This window comes from Rutidosis leptorrhynchoides, chromosome 2, assembly GCF_046630445.1.
Source record: "Rutidosis leptorrhynchoides isolate AG116_Rl617_1_P2 chromosome 2, CSIRO_AGI_Rlap_v1, whole genome shotgun sequence".
Lineage (NCBI taxonomy): Eukaryota > Viridiplantae > Streptophyta > Magnoliopsida > Asterales > Asteraceae > Rutidosis > Rutidosis leptorrhynchoides.
This window is the reverse complement of record NC_092334.1, coordinates 397,671,844-397,692,191: the sequence shown is the minus strand read 5'-3', so window position 1 is coordinate 397,692,191 and position 20,348 is coordinate 397,671,844. Positions and strand designations below refer to the sequence as shown.

Here is a 20,348-nt window from a genome sequence, read left to right as displayed (position 1 = left end):
CCTTTCTATAAATTGTATGCATGTTTATTGTATGTATATAAATAATACAAAGAATTAGTGATTGTTTGTAGGTGGTTTGGTTATTTCTAGACCAGAAAAACAGGAAGCTACATCAAGTGGGTTTAGTGATGAATGTTGGTGACGGTTTCAAGAGAAGAAAGGAGGATGGTGTCATGGTGGTGATTCTTTGAGTGGGTGTCGACATGGTGAGGGTGGAGGTGATAGTTTGTTGATGATGGTTGTGGTGTTGTATTGATGGGTTACGAAGGGGACAAGATGGGTGTGGTTGCCGTTGATCATGAAGGTGGTTCTTGATGGTTGCCGAATGGTTTGAAGACAAGGTAGGTTGGGTTTCGATGGTAGCCATGGTTCTTGGTGATCGATCAAGTATAGTAGTTTTAGGAGAAACAGAAAACATTAATAAGAAAATATTAGTGAGTGTTAGAAAGTGGTGTGTTTGTAATGATCTTCCTAAGTTTTTGTATAAGTTATATAGATATATTTGATATATATGATAGTTGATAGAAGGTAGTGATAGATAGATGAAGGTTCGGTTGATGAAATAATTCATAAAGTTAAAAGTTGAAAGAAGATGTGTAACAAACCTTCATAAAGTAAACACGGATATGATATAGATGAAAATCTTTTCCTATTTTATTATATGTGTGTCGACACATTTTCACTGGTGATCAGAGAATTTTTAATAATTAAATGATATATAATGACTTTCATGTATTTATTTATTTAATTTATATTTCAACTTAATAATACATATATATATATATATATATAATATAGAAAAGATGGGATGGATAGAAAATAGGATGTTCAAAAGAAATAATAATAAACAAATAATTAGCAGCCTCAAATGATTTACTCTACCGACAGTTTATCACAGATGGATTTAATTGAAACAAGTGGGAGGATCATATAGATAATTATTATAATATCCTATTTTTATTTTATTTTTACATAATTCGTTCTAATAACAACAACATATAATATTATATTCTAACTACCATTTATATACACACATATCTATTTACAATTAATTGTTCGTGAATCGTCGAGAACAGTCAAAGGTCATATGATTTCATAAAATAGTTCAAACATTTTGAGACTCGGTTTAATAGACTTTGCTTATCATGTTGAAACCATATAAAGTTTAAGTTTAAATTTGGTCGAAAATTTCTGGGTCGTCACAGTACTACCCTAGATATAATTATAAAACGCTAATAAGAAGAAAAGGCTTTTATAATAATAACTGGTTCATATTATTAATAGGCTACGATGTACTGTAAATACACACTACATCTATAATATTCCATGTGAATAATTATTTTTTCATTCTTATTGAAGAATATGGTGCGAATGAACCGAATGACGGAACAAGAAATCGAGGAACTCATCAATCAGCGAGTGAACGACAGAATGTTATGGATCGAGGCTGCAAGAGGTGCTGCAGTTAACCCAAATCCTCGTGTGGGATGCACCTACAAAATTTTTCAAGGTTGCAAGCCCTCATCATTCAGTGGAACAGAAGGACCGATCGGTTTAACCCGGTGGATCGAAAAGATTGAGTCTGTGTTTAAAATCAGTGGTTGTATTGAGAAGGACATGACCAAGTATGCATCGTGCACCTTACAAGATAGTGCACTCACATGGTGGAATAACTATGTGAAGGCCGTAGGAAGAGATGTAGCTTATGATACTACATGGGAAGAATTCAAAACAATGCTAATCAACGAGTATTGTTCAAGGAACGAGGTTAGGAAGTTGGAAGCTGAATTACGAAGCCTAAAAGTTGTTGGTACTGAACTCACCAACTACAATCAATGATTCATGGAATTAGCTTTGCTATGTCCCGAATTGGTACCAACCGAAGAACGGAAGATAGAACTGTACAAAGATGGTTTGCCTAAAAATGTCAAGGCAAATGTTACAGCATCGAAACCCAAGACTATTCATGAAGCCATCACTATGGCAAACGAGTTGATGGACCAGATTATTCTGGATAAGAACACCGATGTCAAGACATCGGAAAATAAAAGAAAGTGGGAAGGTAATCAACAATCCAACAAGAAACAAGAAACCACGCAAGGTGTGGGTAGTGGTTCAAGCTCAGGTTACAAAGGACGAAATCCTTTATGTAACAGATGCCACAAACATCACTCTGGTTATTGTAATGTGGTGTGCGATAATTGTAATCGAAGGGGTCATCTTGCTGAAGATTGTAGGATTCCTGTTACAAATACCAATGGCACCAAGACTCCTGCCACCAATGCAAATAGAACTGCCTTGGCCACTGTTACTTGTTATGGGTGTGGGAAACATGGTCATTATAAGAGCCAGTGCCTGAATCCAGAGAAGAATAACGGATCTGCACCTGGAAGAGCATTTATTATTAATATTAGAGAGGCGTGTGAAGACCCGGAGCTTATTACGGGTACGTTTACCATTAATAACTTATCAGCATCTATTATATTTGATACTGGTGCCGATAGAAGGTACGTGTGTAGAGACTTTTACGCTAAATTGAATTACTCATCATTACCTCTAGATGCTAAGTACATGATTGAGTTAGCTAATGGTAAACTAATTAAATTCGATAAAATTTGCCGTGATTGTAAACTAAATTTAGCCAGAGAAATGTTTAAAATTGATTTGATACCCGTAGAATTAGGAAATTTTGATGTAATAGTCGGCATGGACTGGATGTCCAAAATAGGAGCTGAAGTTGTGTGTGCCAAGAAGGCAATTCGCATTCCTCGTAAGGATAAAACGCCAGTAATAATTTATGGAGAGAAGGGTAACTCAAAGCTAAAACTCATTAGCTGTTTGAAAGCCCAAAAGTGCTTGAAGAAAGGGTGTTATGCTATCTTAGCACATGTTAATAAAGCCGAAATGAAGGAAAAAGAGAAGAGCATCAACGACGTGCCTGTAGCAAAAGATTTTCCTGATGTATTTCCGGAAGAGTTGCCGGGATTACCTCCATTTAGATCTGTAGAATTTCAAATAGATCTAGTACCAGGGGCGGCACCAGTGGCTCGTGCTCCATACAGACTTGCACCATCTGAGATGAAAGAGTTACAAAGCCAGTTACAAGAATTACTGGACCGTGGTTTCATTCGACCGAGCACTTCACCGTGGGGAGCTCCGATTTTATTCGTCAAGAAGAAAGATGGATCCTTCCGAATGTTTATAGATTACCGTGAATTAAATAAGTTAACTATCAAGAATCGGTATCCACTACCAAGAATTGACGACTTATTTGATCAACTGCAAGGATCATGTGTTTATTTGAAAATCGACCTAAGATCGGGCTATCATCAACTACGCGTCAAAGAAGAAGATATTCTGAAAACTGCTTTCTGGACACGCGACGGTCATTACGAATTTTTGGTCATGCCGTTTGGATTGATGATTGCGCCAGCTGTATTCATGAACCTCATGAATCGAGTTTGTAGTCCGTATTTAGATAAGTTTGTTATCGTTTTCATTGACGATATTCTCATCTATTCCAAAAATGAGTAAGAGCATGAGCAGCATTTAAGGTTAGTATTAGAATTGTTAAGAAAAGAACAGTTATACGCCAAATTTTCTAAGTGTGCTTTTTGGTTGAAAGAAGTGTAATTTCTTGGCCACGTTGTTAGTAGCAAAGGAATTCAGGTTGATCCAGCTAAAATTGAGGCTATTGAAAAATGGGAGACTCCTAAGACACTAACACAAATACGTCAATTTTTGGGTTTAGCCGGTTATTATAGAAGATTTATTCAAGATTTTTCCCTAATAGCTAAACCATTAACAGCGTTAACGCAAAAAGGGAAGAAGTATGAATGGACCTCTGAGCAGGAGAGTGCATTTCAATTACTGAAGAAGAAGTTGACTACGGTGCCTATTTTATCGTTACCTGAAGGGAACGATGATTTTGAGATATATTGTGACGATTCGCGACAAGGTTTTGGTTGCGTCCTTATGCAACGAAAGAAAGTTATTGCGTACGCATCCCGACAATTGAAGATTCACGAGCGAAATTATACGACGCATGATCTAGAATTGGGAGCAGTAGTGTTTGCATTGAAGATATGGAGACACTACTTAAATGGGGTTAAATGCACTGTGTTTACCGATCATAAAAGCCTTCAACATATTTTCGATCAAAAACAGCTGAACATGAGGCAACGTAGGTGGGTCGAGCTGATAAACGACTATGATTGTGAGATTCGCTATCATCCTGGGAAAGCGAATGTAGTGGCCGACGCTCTAAGCAGAAAGGAATGAGAGCCAATTCAAGTACGAGCGATGAACATAAAAATTCGCATGAATCTCAAATCACAAATCAAAGAGGCTCAACGAGAAGCTCTTACTAAAGAAAACATAGGAAATGAAACAATGAAGAAGTATGAGAAGCAACTCATTATACGGGGAGATGGAATTCGATATTTTGCAAAACGTATATGGGTACCAAAGTTGGGTGGATTAAGGAAGTTGATATTGAACGAGGCACATAAGACAAGATGCTCGATACATCCTGGAGTTGGAAAGATGTATCAAGATCTTAAGACGCATTATTGGTAGCCTAATTTAAAGACAGACGTTGCAACATATGTCGGGAAATGTTTAACTTGTTCCAAAGTCAAAGCAGAACACCAGAAGCCGTCAGGGTTACTTCAACAACCAGAAATCCCAGAATGGAAGTGGGACGGTATTACCATGGATTTTATCACGAAGTTACCCAAGACTACATGGGGTTATGACACCATTTGGGTAATAGTTGATCGTCTCACCAAATCTGCACATTTCTTGCCTATAAAAGAAATGGATAGAATGGAGAAACTATTACGATTATACATAAAGGAAATTGTTTCAAATCATGGAATACCTATTTCCATTATATTCGATGGTGATAGTAGATTTACATCAAAGTTCTGGAAATCACTACAAGAGGCCCTGGGAACTCGTTTGGATATGAGCACCGCATATCATCCGCAAACTGACGGGCAGAGTGAAAGAATAATTCAGACTCTTGAAGACATGCTCAGGGCATGTGTGATCGATTTTGGAAATGGATGGGATAAATATCTACCGTTAGCAGAATTCTCGTATAATAATAGTTATCATGCGAGCATTAAAGCTGCACCATTTGAAGCACTGTATGGAAGGAAGTGTAGATCCCCTACCTGTTGGAATGAAGTAGGAGATCGACAATTAACTGGTCCCGAGATCATACACGAAACTACTGAGAAGATAGTACAAATCAAGGAGAGATTGAAAACAGCCTGTAGTTGCCAAAAGAGCTACGCCGATGTCCGAAGGAAACCATTAGAGTTTCAGATCGGTGACATGGTTATGCTAAAGGTGTCACCTTGGAAAGGTGTAATACTTTTCGGCAAAAGGAGTCAACTGAACCCAAGGTATGTAGGCCCGTTCAAGATCATCGAACGCATTGGACCGGTAGCTTATCGACTCAAGTTACCATAACAACTCGCCGGAGTACATAATACGTTTTACGTTTCAAACCTTAAGAAGTGTCTTGCAAAGGAAGACCTCACCATTCCCCTTGAAGAAATCCAAGTCGACGAGAAACTACAATTCATAGAAGAACCAGTCGAAATCATGGACCGTGAAGTTAAACAGCTCAAGCAGAGCAACATACCAATCGTTAAGGTTCGTTGGAATGCTCGAAGGGGTCCCGAGTTTACTTGGGAACTAGAGGATCAGATGAAACAAAAGTACCCACATTTGTTTCCCGAGAACGCAAAAGAGGTACAACTTTAAAATTTCGGGACGAAATTTATTTAACGGGTAGGTACTGTAACGACCCGGATTTTTCTGATCGTTTTATACATATAAGATTAATATTTACATAAATTAAACATTACCAACATGATAAGCAATCCAAATTGTAGAGTCTTGTGTTTTTGAAAAGAGTTTTACACAACGTTTGACCGTCCAATTTGACCGATGATATCACGAACTATATAACATACGATAATTATACGATTGTGTACATATATGTATTTATACATATTTAACATGATCTAAGGATGGTTTAACATATCATTGTATACTAATAACAATGAGTTATAAGTATACTTTGAGACTACTAACTTAAGTTTTCAAAACGGTAACTATACGCAACGTTCTTTGACATATATACCTATAATCTATAATGCTTATAAAAGTATCGTATAAATATGTATTTAATCACTTTTAAAGGGCTTAAATACATAAAACAACATAAGTATATTCACAAAAGATAGTTATATTTGAATTCCCGTTCCATTTCCTCAAGATTTCTACACGTATACTTAGGGTATATGTACCTGTATTATACGCAGCTTCTAGATGTATTTACTATTGATAAATACCAATTATTAGACCTCAATTATCTGCTTTTAGCAGTCATTGTTAGTCAACAACATGTGGGATCAATTAGGAAGACTTATGAGTTAAAAACAAACTTAAGGATTTTTTTCTATATAACAAGTAAATTCGTTTTTATGATTTCACCCCATTTTTCCATTCCATTTTCTCATACTTACACTCCAAATTCTCTCTCAAAATACTCCTAACATCATACTTGAACATCTCCAAGCATTTTCACCATCTTTTAGCTTCATAATCAAGGTAAAACTATATTTAAACTTTGATTCAATTCATGTAAGTTATTTATCTTAAATCAAGATATAAACTTACTTAGAACCTTTGTTTGTTTTCATGATTTCACTTATTAATCTTCCAAGTCATCAAGAACAAGTTTATATCTTGTTTATTCAGTAACTTTCTTCATCATACTTGAGGTATAACCTTTGTTCATCATCTTGTTAAATTATAACTATCTTATTAAGAATATACAAATCATAACAGCAAGAACATAGTTTGAATGATTTCAAACTTGTTCGCAAACTAAATAGATCCTTCTAACTTGACTTTTAAAACACTTCAAGACCTATAATATATCATAATGATATGCTAACTTAACAAGATACAACTTAATTTTACAAAGAACACCTTAAAACTGAATCTACATCGTTGGAGTGCAACCGGGGGCTGTTTTGGGTTGGATAATTAAAAACCATCTTAAACTTTGAATTGGAAGTTTATATTCTGGAAAAATGATATTTTTTATGAATATGTTAATATATAAAAATCTCATGGTGTGACTCAAAGTGTAAGTATTTTTGTAAAAATGATCATCTAGGTGTTGTTTTTACAACAAAAATGATCACTTTCATAAGATTCACCAAAGTTTGATCTATAACCTGTGATTTCAATTGCAAACTAAGGTATTTACAGTTCATATTCATAAATAGTGGCTCGATCCAAGGAAGTGGCAAGTTGAACCAACAAAAACGGAGTTGTATTGAAGAAACTGCGGCTAAAACAAAATTAGGTATCCGAAGCTAGTTTAGCTACGAAATTAATTGGAGTAAAACTAAACTAATCATGTCTTTGCTAATTAATATGATATTTTATATATATTTACTTATGATTTGATTTTATATATTTCAGGACCACCCGTAAACAACACGAGAGGATTAATTATAAGACCTCATGATTGTACGCAACACGTCATTTGACAACACGGTACTTTATGTACGCAACACGTCATTTGACAACATGGTACCATGGGTCGAGATTAATTCTGATCAATACGAATACGATGGGATCTTTATTTATTTTATTGAGCAACTAATTGTGAATCACTACCATCGGACTGCTAACTACGGACTAATAGATATTAAAAGTATTATAAGTATATATGAAACGATTATTTGAAAAGAAAATATGTTGATATATTATATATATGGTTAGGTTCGTGATATCTATCGGAGACCAAGTCGTGTTAAATATCTTCAAGGCAAAAGTGAGTATATAGTCCCACTTTTAAACTCTAAATATTTCGGGATGAGAATACATGCATTTTATGATTTACGTTATGGACACAAGTGATAAAATATATATATTCTACGTTGATTTGTACCACTGGCATTCTTTCCTGTAACTTGGTAACTACTATTTACATGCGGTATTATAAACGCGAATCCTGTTGATAGATCTATCAGGCCTGACAACCCCAACCGGACTGGATGACCAGTATTTAACGGTTGCACAGTACTTCGTTTCGGTAACTATACTTGGTACGGTGTAGTGAGATTTCATAATAAAGGGAATATGCGACATTGATTAAATGTTAAGTATGGTTATCAAGTGCTTAACCACTTAGAATATTTTTATTAAAACGTTTGTGTATATGAAATCTTGTGGTCTATATTTATAACGCTGCTAGCATTAAACCTATATCTCACCAACTTTATGTTGACGTTTTAAGCATGTTTATTCTCAGGTGATAATTAAAAGCTTCCGCTGCATTATGCTGAATTTAAGCAAGATTTGGAGTATGCATATTTGTGTCAAAAATAAAACTGCATATCAGAAGATTTGTAATGTGAAATATGTTGGAAATTGTACCGTTATTATCAAATGTAAAGTTTGTAAGACTAAGATTATCGCTAAACGATAATCATTATTATGTTGTTTAAGTCTTTGGTTATAATAAAGTTTATGGTTTGTATCATAAAAATGTATGCAGATTTTTTTAAAAAAATGTCACATATAGAGGTCAATACCTCGCAATGACACCAATGAATACGTGACATTTATATTCGATATGAACGGGACGTCTCACTTATATATGAATACACCTCCCACGGAGGCATCAAGAACTTGACTTGTCAATAAATTCGTACCCCGATAGAAAGTGTTGATGTACTCTCTCTTAGTTAACCCATGTTGTGGACACGCCCTCAATATTTTCTGAAAAAACGTATCCATGCATCATATAAAGATTCATCACTCCGTTGGGCAAATGCATTGATCTCCATTCTAAGTCTCTCCACCTTCAATGGTGGAAATAAGTGATTGATAAAAGTGTCACTTAAATTTTGAAAAGTTCTAATCGAGTCGGAAGGTAGATTCCTTAATCAAGCTTTAGTATCACCTTGAAGAGAATAGAGGAATGCCCTTAACTTTTATGCATCTTCAGTAACATCTTTATGCTTATAGAGATCACAAATGTCATTGAATAGTTGAAGGTGTTTAAAAGGATATTCTTCCATTAACCCATGAAATTGCACATCCTTTATCATCGTGAAGAAATTACCCTAGACTTTCCAATTATCAGCCCCGTTTGGCGGTTTAGTAATAGCCGGGGGCACCACCGTAGGTGCAACCAACCTAACGTTCTACATTGGTGTATCATTCAAATCAACTTGTTGTTCTTGATTATTGATGGATTGTTGGGATCACCATGAATGGATTTCCCTCGGGTTGAAGTGGTTGACCATTGCCATCCATCTCTTCAATACAAAATTGTAAAACCTCAAAGTTCTTCTTTAATACCCTTTCTTCCCTATGCTTATAAACCCCGTGAACGTGCCTCTCTGGATCGGAAAATGGATGTTCAAACTTTTGATCCTTTTGGGATCTCCTTTTGATACACCGTGGTACCTAACCTTCGATCACAACACAAACAACAACGGGTTTCTACAAACACAAATAATATATAAAAACAAGAAAAGTAACTTTTGCAAGGATAAATCCTTACAAAAGGATCAAACAATTAAAAGCTTGGCTCAAAGATACAACAAGCTAACCGCTCCCCAGCAGCGGCGATAAAAAGTTTGATATGCTCTCACAAACATACTTTATTTCTTTTATATTATATTCAAACGTGGACTCATGATAGTGCTCATCCACACTATGTTTCTCACACAATATCTACCTCGTTATACTCGGTTTTTGATATCATTTGGGCTCTAAATGTTAAGAAATTGGGACTAATCGCGTTCTGAGTGCTAATACAGTTCTAAGTGTGAAATTGGTGCAAGATTTATGAATGTGAGTGAAAAAGATTAAGAAAACTGAAAAGTACTGGAAATGGCCCAAGAACGACGTTCCTATAATCCAGAACGGCGTTCTACATGCAAGAACGACGTTCAAATACCCGAAATGACGTTCCACCTGGAGAAAAAGGGCGTTCCAAGCCAAGAACGACGTCCCATTACAAAGGAAATGGAAATAGAAGAATTTGGCATTTAGAGAGTGAATCAGGAACGACGTTCCACATAGAGGAACGACGTTCCTTCTGGAAAATCTGGAAAGTTTGGAAGAGGTATAAATAGAATGAGATGTGGGTTTTCCTATAACAACTAACTAGGGATTAGATTAAATAGCTGGAGGCTGAGGAAATTAGGGTTTGATAGCTAGATTATTAAAGTTTTCATCAAGTTTCCATCAATTTCTACATTTCTACATCAAGGACTGAAGATTGGATCAAGATCTAGGGCTTGTTCTTCATCTTCTTCATGTATCTTTTTTGTAATTTTCATAAGTTTGCTACAATCTTACCTTTATTATTGCTTAATGATGTTTGAATCTACCTTTATTACTTGTATTGTTCTTGTTCTGTCCATGATTGGTTAGATTTTATGATGTACACTTGATTATGAATCTTGTAAGCAAAGGATTGTTCTTAATTATGTTTATGATTGTGTTTAGATGAATCTATGAGTTGATGATTGTGATTTGTTTTTAGAATTAGCTAAAAGATCCTTTGCTATTGTTGTTTTGGACTTTACTTTGATTATATGAGTTGTGTAGCTTCTTTTAGGGATTTGATTAGTGAAGCAACTTGTACTTCAACACTTAGGTGATCTAGACAATCAAATTAGTGATTTCAAGGGATTGTATTCTTGATTTGGATTGGTTTTCAATTGGTCCTTAGTCAAAATAGTGAAGTTTGGTTTTCTTAAGGGATTTTCATTACCAAAGGATTTTAGGGGACTTTAACCTAGGCTAAGTACTAATGATAATTGCATGATTCAACTAGATTAATTGATATAAGCTTATGGGAATTTGCAAGTGTTGATTTGATCATTATAACATCTAGTAGGGATACTAGCATAAGTTTGAATAAAATTAGATCTTAAGTGAACAAAAGAATAACCCGAATGCTTCACGTGGAATAGTCAAGTGTGCATGCTATTGATATTTACTTAATCATTTCTAGTTGTTAGTTAATTTGCAATTGTTTTCTTAATATCTCAAAATTCAAAACCCCCAATCAAACAAACCTTAGGATGATTATGAGTTTTCATCGATTCAACAAGCAATCACCGCTCTCGGGACGAATCTTCAATGGAAAACTTGCTAATTACAACTACCGAGTCATTGTTTCTCGAATGCTTTTCACATAGTTGAGTCCACATTTGAATATAAATATAAAAGAAATAATGTATGTTTTTGAGAGCATATCAAAATTCTTGGCGCCGCTGTCGGGGAGCGGTTAGCTAGTTGTATCTTTGAGTTAAGCTTTTAATTTTTCGATCCTTTTGTAAGGATTTATCCTTGCAAAAGTTACTTTTCTGTTTTTTTTATATTATTTTGTTTGGAGAAACACGTTGTTGTTTGTGTTGTGATCGAAGGTTAGGTACCACGATGTATTAAAAGGAGATCCCAAAAGGATCAACAGTTTGAACATCCGTTTTCTGATCCGGAGAGGCACGTTCATGGGGTTTATAAACGTAGGGAAGAAAGGGTATTAAAGAAGAATTTCAAAGTTTTACCATTTTGTATTGAAGAGATGGATGGCAACGGTCAACCACTTCAACCCGAGGGAAATCCATTCGATCATGGTGATCCCAATAAACCACCAATCATTAATCAAGGACAATAAGTAGATCCAAATGATACACCAATGTGGAGTGCTAGGTTGGTTGCACCTAAGGTGGTGCCTCCAGCTATTACTAAACCACCCATCGGGGCCGACAATTGGAAAGTTGGGGGTAATTTCTTCACGATGATAAAGGATGTGAAATTTCACGGGTTAATGGAAGAAAATCCTTTTGAACACATTCAACAATTTAATGACATTTGTGATCTCTATAAGCATAAAGAGGTTACCGAAGATGCATATAAAATAAGGGCATTCCCCTTTTCTCTTCAAGGTGATGTTAAAGTTTGGCTAAGGAATCTACCTTGTGACTCGATTAGAACTTTTCAAGATTTAAGTGACACTTTTCTCAATCACTTTTTTCCACAATAAGAAAATGTTGAGGGCATGTCCACCACATGGGCTAACTAAGCGAGAGAACATCAACATTTTCTATCAGGGTACAAATTTATTGACAAGACAAGTTTTTGTTGCCTCTGCGGGAGGTGTGTTCATTTACAAGTCACCAAATGCGGCCAAAACCTTGTTAGAAGACATCTCGATTCATACTTATGAGTGGAATCCTTCACCCAGGGATATGCCAAGGAAGAGTGTAGCTCAAGTGGAGAGTGACAATGGTCAAATCACACTTGCTAGCTTGAATAACCAATTTTAATCATATAGGAAGGACTTGAAGAAGCTACAACAATCTATCATTGCGATGCAAGTAGGGTGTTGATGTTGTAGCGTGAGGGTACGAAATAGTATTATTTTTAATACAAAATACTACAAAATATGACACAAGTTTTATTAATTTACGGATGGGATATACCTAAACCTTGCTACAACACTATAGGCAGTGTACCTAATCGTAGAGTAGTGTAGTTTTTAGTAAGTCCGGTTCGTTCCACAGGGAGCTGGTGATACTTACTATATTTTTAACTATATTTATATAAAATATATATAATTATATAAGTAGTAATCTTATTATAAAAGGGGGGTTTTACCGTTTAATGACCGGTTTGTCGATTCTATATTTTAAGCGTAAAGATAAATGACGATAATTAAAGTGCGTAAAATAATGACAATAAATAAAATGACAGTAAATAAAATTGCGAGTAATAAAATGACAGTAAATAAAGATACGATGAGAAATATAATAAAAGAATTATGCTTATTTAAACTTCCGTAATCATGATGTTTGACGTGTTGATTTTAATTTATTACCATGGGTTAATTGCCCTTTGTCCTGGTTTATTTGATACGTCTATCTGGTTTTTGTCCATAATAGTCCATCGGTCATAAAAATAAAGTGCGAGTATCCTCGTCAAATTACCCTTATACCCGAAGTCAAATATTCCAACTGATTAAGGATTTAAACTGTGACGCAGTTATCACTTCTATCAACAATTACACCAGTTATCACTGTATGTAATCTACCCCTGTTTTAATTAGTTTATGAATATTAATTCATCCACTTGATCAGAATGAATAATCAATTACCCAACCCAATTGATTAATTAAATGATTATAACAGATTCCATATGAACGTCACTAAATAGGACAACCATAATCATTATTAATTATTAGGTTAATTAATTTGAAGATAGGTTCGACAGACTCCAATGAGTTGTCACTCAATTAGACAATACCCCCCATCTATTAATAGTCAATAGTTCAATTTCCACAAGTGTCGGTCTTTTGCCCAAACCTTAATTATGGTCCAAAGTTCAATAACCCCTTCTTAATATTTTAGCCCAACATCACGATTACTTCGGCTCAAATAAGCATAATAATAACTTAGTTACGATACATTAATGTAAAAAGGTTGAACATAACTTACAATGATTAAAAATAGCGTAGCGTTACACGGACAGAATTTCGACTTACACACTCAAACGATCTCTATCATAAATCTTATTATTATCATAATTTAAAATTAAAATTAAGATTATTGTTATATCTTATTAAGTTAACATTATGATAGAGATATAGAATATAGATATTGATAATTGATATTGATAAATAAGAAAAAGATAGAAAAAGGTGTGTTTTTACATTACGATTACAAAGCCTTTTATAGGCGAATTTAGAAATTGAATTTTCACTTATGACCCCTGAACTATGCTCAATTAACAACTTTTTATTATTTAATATTATTCTTATTATGAATTATTTAAATATTATATTTTATTCTTGTGCATAGTTGACTCGTAATTTTTACACCGTTGCGTCGAGCGTTGAGAGTTGACTCTGGTCCCGGTTCCGGATTTTCGAACGTCCTTGCGTACAATTTTATATTTTGTACTTTGCGTTTTGTAACTTGTACTCTTGTCATTTTTAGATGTTCCTCATCAATAATTTGAACCTTTTTGATTGTATCTTGTACTTTTGAGCTTTTTGGACCTTTGTGTCTTCAATTCGTCGTTTTCGCCTTTTGTCTTCGCACTTATTTAAAATAAACGAATATTACTTGAAAATGGAACAATTGCAACTAAAATCTTGTCTTTCTTGGGGGATTTTGCTATGAAATATATGTTCCTTTTTAGCCTTATCAATATCCCCACACTTGAGCGTTGCTTGTCCTCAAGCAATACAGTCTTGAAATACTAGAATCACTTCTTTATTCTTCACACTTTGTACATCAGTGATTTTGATATGGCAGTATAAACAATGGTAGTAACGATATGGTTTACAGTCCCACATGACTATAAAAATTTAGATCCATTAAGGAAATTGGATCTTTATGAAAACATTTGATCTTTTGAAAATTCATTCTAGCTTTTACCCTAGATAAGTTTTCTGATTTGATCCATCATCGGTGTTGCAAAATATATTTGTGGATCAATATTTTGGCTAAAACTTTTAGGTTCGTGTAATCCACTGCTATCCCGGTATCGGAAAGCACACATCCAGTTTACTTGTTCCGTATATTACCTTTCGGTAAACTACCGTCCGGTTGTAAAGGAAAGCGATGAACAAGAAACTGTTAAGGCAATGTCCCGTGACATGCAGATGATTATGGTCTTATTAACGTGTCGGATGCTAGAACTATCCTTGGTAGGAGCGATAGTAAAGATCATCCTATAATTTTTCGGTCTGGCACAAGGTCCTGTCTCCGACCATGCTATGCAACCACCGTTCTTACGGTTGACACCCGATTTGGTTCAGGTGACCTAATGAATTCCAGGTGAATTTCTTAGGATTTTACGTTCAATGGTAATGAACGCATTGAAAATGGTTTTTCAGAAAACAAATCGGTTTGTATTTTTGATCAAAATATTTTCTCGTTCATGCTCGAGTTTAGATATCATCGAATTCCATGAGTTTGAATTCTCAATCTTTAAGGTCAATCTCTAGGATTGAGTATTATCAGTCTTAAAAGCTGATTTTTAATCTTTAAGGAGATTATCCTTTTCTGGGGATCTGATTCATTAGTCTTATCAAGCTAATTTGCACGGTGCCTCCCCATTGTACGAGATAAATCCTTCTCATGGTTAGGATAAATCTGACCACTTGGCGACCCTGTTTGATGCTGAGGTCCGTGGATTTCCTGCTGATTTTAGTGATGACTTTTCTAGATTTTTCGTCAACCTACCGCTGGTCTGGACGACAACTTCATGACCTAAATCAAGAAGCGCGTGTCTTTTTCGGAAGACTTTACTTCCTTTTAATGATGGAATTGATTCATCGTGTAGATCCATCTTTCTTTCAAATGTATTACAGTAAACAGGGTAAAACTGATTAGTATCGTCCAAAGCAAAAGTACCTGCAATAATCTTGTACAAAAATATGTGATATATGTTTTAAATTGAATAACTTGGTACATTCTTCCCACACTTAGTTTCTTTCTTTGCCTTTTTATTTTCTTCTATTTCATTTTAAATGAATTCAAGCGTTTTAGGGTGTTTCTCAATTTATGTCCTTTTCGAGGTAACGATAATTTCGGTATTATCACCTAGTTTTCATCGTTCATAAATATGTATAAACATGATTTTGAGTTCATTTAATTGAAAATTTTTCAAATTTTCACAAAATTTGGCAAATAAACTAAGTGTAAACCCGAGAGAATTTATAACCCTTCCCCACACTTGAGATCATGCAATGCCCTCATTTGCATGAAATCGGACTATAATTATAAATTCATGAGGGTGATTAGTGTAGAAAAGTGATTAAAAATACCCAGTTTGCAAACATATTGTTATTTCACATTTGATTTTTTGCGTCTTGTCAAAATCAGTAGCTTTTGCTGAACTTCATGACAGTCTTTGAAAGTGCGCTGTTTTACCCTGTTTTGTACATAAGATAAAATACAAACATATATATATATATATATATTTTTGAAGTTTGGTTTATAACCCCACTTTTCAAAAAATTATAAAGTATAATATTTTTGGCATACTTTAAATCAATAAAATTAAAAATAATGATAACAAAATTTGTCGCCCCGCCCTCGGGTAAAGTAATTTCGGCTTAATGACCTAGTCTTCAACTCACGACGAATTTTAGAAATCATTTTTTTCAACTTAATGAATTAAAGTAAATTTTGTTTTTAAAATTCACACAAAACTTAAATTAAAAAAAACATATTAATTTTATATAAAACCTACAAAACAAAAATTCAGAATGGAGGGAGAAAACTAGTTCTTTAGTGTCTGCTAGTGGAAAAGACCACTCGGATTCCATTCTCGGAACTACACGAGAACAGAACAACTAACTCTAGATAGCATTTTCTTTTTAGAACACTTGAATCTCCCCACACTTAGGTAGCTGTGGTGTCAAAATTGTGATTAACTTCATCATCAATTTCTCTTGGTCCATAATCAACTTGCATATCTGTGACTTTCTCTTTAAGCCATTGGTCGGATTCCTGTGTAATATCCACAATTTCAACTAGCTTCACCTTTTCTTTAGGCGATAGATTGGATACTAACCGGTTACATAACTTAAAGTTTCCCTTGGTTATAGCATCGCGAATCCGTTTAATAAGTTTCTTCATTGAACTATTAATAACGGGATTATCTAATTTCGTATCAACAACGGGGTCCTTTGTTATTGGGTTATCATTAGGTGTTACTTCATTTTTCCCACACTTAGGCGTTTCATTATTGCTAAGCACTGCCGTTGGAGTTGGTAAAACAACATGGTTATTACCAATCATTTTTATTGGTTCAACGGTTTTAGTTGGTGGAGGTTTAGATTTTCGAATCATAAAGGTGATCGATTTGTCACCACTTTTAAGTGTCATTCTTCCATTTCCTACATCAAATAACGCCCCGGTGAACGCAAAGAATGGCCGACCTAAAATTAGAGGAATGTTTGGGTCCTCTTCTATGTCAATGACAATAAATTCGACTAGAAAGGTTAAATTGCCTACTTGAACGGGTAGGTTGTTAGCAATTCCAACTGGGTGCTTAATGGTTTGATCAAGGAGTCGAACACTCATATCCGTTGGACTTAACTTACCTACACCTAATCTCTTATATAAGGAAAGAGGCATAACACTTACACTTGCACCTAAATCTGCTAGTGCATCATACATGACACAATCACTAAGTAGACAAGGAACAATAAATTCACCCGGATCACCTACTCTAGGCGGAGGTTTTGGTGGAACTGTATTCACCGGGTTTACTTCTACGGATTTTGTTTCTTGCACTTTCTTATTCTTCTTCTTCTTCTTCTTTCCAATGGTATCACCAACTTTATTACCTATTACTTGCTCATACTCAACTCCTTTTCTTGGAAACGGGATGGGTGGTTTATATGGTGCCACCACTGGCTTTACATACTCTGGTGGTGGTGGTGTAACTTCTTCATTGTTACTCTCATCTAAAACCTTCCCATCTTCTGATGCTGGTTTTTCAGAATTTGTTGAAACCATATTAACATTTTCATTCCGAGAATTTACTTCAGTATTACTCGGTAGCTTTCCTTGTTTCCTTTCATTCATCAATCTAACAAGAGTACCTACTTGTTTTTCTAGATTCAAAATGGAAGCTTGTTGAGTTCTAAATGACTGCTCAAACCTCTCATTCGTTTGGGTTTGAGTTTCAATAAATTGTGTTTGAGATTCAACTAGCTTAAATACCACTTCTTCCAGATTTGACTTCTTCTCGTCGGTTTGTTGTGGTGGTTTATACAAGCCAGGTCTTTATTGATTGAAAGTGTTGTTTTGAGTTGGTTGGTTATTCGGACCTTGTTGGTTATACGAGTTATTGTCGGGTCCTTTTGGATTGTAAAGAATGTTTTGATTTCGATTGAAGTTTGGCCTTGGCGGTTGATAATTATTCTGATAACTATTTTCCAGCCTTTGGTTCATGTAGACAACATTCTCACGTTGTTCCATCGTTTGTTCAATGTGACAGTCTTTCATTAAGTGTGGTCCACCGCATTGCTCACAACTGATTCGTATTGCGTGAATATCTTTATTCATCTTTTCCATTCGTCTTTCGAAAGCATCTATTTTTGCGGAAACGGAATCAAAGTCATGGCTAGAATCGGCTCTAGCCGCTTTAGATGAACGAAAAATATCTTTTTCTTGATGCCACTCATGAGAGTGGGAGGCTGTGTTATCAATAATTTTGTAAGCTTCAGTTGCGGTTTTCTTCATAATGGAACCACCAGCTGTTATGTCGATGTCTTTTCGTGTAGCAACGTTGACACCTTGGTAGAATATTTGTACTATTTGATAAGTGTCTAAACCGTGTTGAGGACATCCTCTCAACAACTTTCCAAATCTTGTCCACGCCTCATATAGAGTTTCATTTGGCTTTTGCGCGAACGTAACAATTTCTCCTTGAATTCTCACGGCTTTGGATGCCGGAAAGAATTGTTTAAGAAATTTTTCAACTAAAACATCCCATGTGTCAATCGCCCCTTCAGGTAACGATTCTAACCAATCTTTGGCTTCTCCCTTTAAAGTCCAGGGAAACAACATGAGATAGATCTGCTCATCTTCCACTTCTCGGATTTTGAATAGTGTACAAATTCTTTTAAACGTACGAAGGTGTTCGTTAGGATCTTCTTTTGGCGTACCACTATATTGACATTGATTAGTTACCATGTGTAGGATTTGTCCTTTGATTTCATAATCTGGCGCATTAACTTCTGGCTTAATAATGGCGTGACCTTGGCCCGTGCGTGTGGCTCTCATTCGATCTTCCATACTTAGAGGTTCCGTTACTTCCATAATTGAATTCGTTGAATACGAATCACTAGAGGTTTCTAATTTAATGGTTTCTTCCTCAACAATCTCTGTTTGAATGATTGGTGGTTCTGGAGGAATAATTAGTGGATCAGGGTCTCGGAATTGTCCCTGAGTATTCTCCGGATTCTCAATTGTGAGGTTTGTTTCAAAAACTGGGTTATCGAAAATTTGAACTGAAGTACTTGGTCGACTGGATGACGATTCCAAAGAAAAATCAACGGCGACAATATTTGCTAGATGTCTTGATCGAGTTACAGGTGGTGAACGTATGAAAGGTGGTGAACGTTTTACTCGGTGCATTCACAGAATATCCTATTAGTTTTTAAAAGGAAAGAAAAATTATATAAGTTATCCAATTAATAGACTTTTCTGATTTTGCCCACGTTTTGAATAGCCAAAAGATGCAGCAGAGGGGCAGGATTCGTTTGGTCTCAATATAATTGAGTACTGTTTGGCTCCAATAACCCGGTCCACGTACAAATCCAACTATTAGTACGAACCAGAAAATTTTGATGTCTATCAATTTAACCACTTAAAATAAATTTTCGTAATTTTAAGAAATTTAGATAAGAAGTAGAATAAAAATCTTATCCTAAAACTAGAATAGCGAGAAATAAGAGAGAAAAAGATTGCGCGTCGAAAAAGGACGAAAAATAAAAGGTCGAAAAATAGGCGTCGAAAAATAAAAATAAGAACGCGAAAAACGGCGTCGCAAAATTCTAAAGCACCTAAATCTTAGTCTAAGGAATAAGCACTTAAGGGATTTTACTGCAAAGCCTAAAAATTCTAGAAGTAAAAATAACTATGGCAAAACTAAACTTAATACTAAAAGTTGCGACTATAGTCTAAAAATCTAAAGGTAATAAAACTAAAAAAAAACAATTTTTTTTTATAGACAAAATCTTAAAAAATATATATATTTTTTTTAATAATTTTTTTTTTTTTTTACGTTTTTTTTTTTTTTTTTTACGTTTTTGTTTTTTTTTTACGTTTTTTTTTTTTTTTTTAAGTTTTTTTTTTTTTTTTTTTACGTTTTTTTTTTAAAAACGAATTTTTTTTTTCTAAAAAAAAACGTTTTTTTTTTACAATTTTTTTTTTTTTTTTAAAAATGATTTTTTTTTACAAATTAATACTTTTTTTATAATTATTATTTTTTTTCAAAACTTTTTTTTTTAATTCATTTACTATTCATGAATAGTGAATGAAAAGAAATTAATTAATTTACTATTCACATGAAAGCGACATGATAGAAATTATTAATTACAATTTACATAATATACCCCAGAAGTATTTAATAAATACGACTTTTTAAAACTTTTACGATTCAAAATATATTCTAAAATATTATTATATTATTATATTCTATTTCAATATTATTATATTATTATATTCTATTTCAATATTATTATATTATTATATTTT

The 20,348-nt window shown here is 34.5% G+C and overlaps 1 non-coding gene across 1 annotated transcript; it reads left to right on the top strand.

Annotated features, from left to right (window-relative positions):
• The first annotated feature begins 8,788 nt into the window (after window positions 1–8,788).
• LOC139894820 (small nucleolar RNA R71) lies at window positions 8,789–8,897 on the top strand. Its single transcript, XR_011775301.1, has one exon. It is a non-coding gene; the product is annotated as a small nucleolar RNA R71 (small nucleolar RNA).
• The last annotated feature ends 11,451 nt before the right edge of the window (window positions 8,898–20,348 follow it).